Source organism: Vombatus ursinus, unplaced genomic scaffold (assembly GCF_900497805.2).
Source record: "Vombatus ursinus unplaced genomic scaffold, bare-nosed wombat genome assembly UNPS02014318.1, whole genome shotgun sequence".
Lineage (NCBI taxonomy): Eukaryota > Metazoa > Chordata > Mammalia > Diprotodontia > Vombatidae > Vombatus > Vombatus ursinus.
Window position 1 is genome coordinate 11,510 of NW_020954096.1, and position 585 is coordinate 12,094.

General features: G+C 61.7%; 1 protein-coding gene across 1 annotated transcript in view; it reads right to left on the bottom strand.

Annotated features, from left to right (window-relative positions):
• The window catches only part of LOC114042245 (zinc finger protein 343-like), an 11,761-nt gene extending 11,503 nt beyond the window's left edge, over window positions 1–258 (bottom strand). The window contains exon 1 of the mRNA XM_027860904.1: window positions 226–258. The gene's annotated coding sequence lies outside the window, so the exon portion shown is untranslated. The remainder of the gene's footprint in view (window positions 1–225) is intronic.
• Window positions 259–585: the final 327 nt, after the last annotated feature.

Sequence of the window (585 nt, forward strand, 5' to 3'; positions counted from 1 at the left end):
GAGACAGAGACAGAGACAGAGACAGAGACAGAGACAGAGACTCACGTGGGCTCAGCTGATTGGCTACAAAGGTACTCAATGGGGGGGGCATCCCAAGCGGCCTCTCCGCCCCTCCCCGGAGCGTTCTAAGGACAGACCCTCCGCCGCTAATTGGCGGAGGGGGGGGGTGGAGGTAGGGGTGCAAAGGGCATTGGGCAGGGTTGCGGGGTCGGAAGCGACTCCTACCGGAAGCCGCTGGAGCCAGGCCCTCACAGAAGCGGAGGCTGGCGGAAAATTGCGAAGACGAAGCGGAAGTCACGTGAGAGCATCCGCGGCATCCGTCGCAGTTTCCATGGCAGCCCGGGGAGGGGCGGGTGTGACTGCTGTGTCCGCACTGCTTTCTGGGAAACGTAGTTTGTAGGTTTGGGTGGGATGTACGCGTGCGCCTGGTCTTAGCGCTTCCTCTTTTTGGTTCCTGATTCTCCCCCTGCCTCCTTTTTGGGGGGGCTCTTGGGAACCCTTTTCTTCTCGCTCTTCTTCCCTCAGCCATGCAGGCCTGGGAGGGAGGCTCTGTCAGGGAGTGGAGGCAGGGGATGGAGTGTCCCC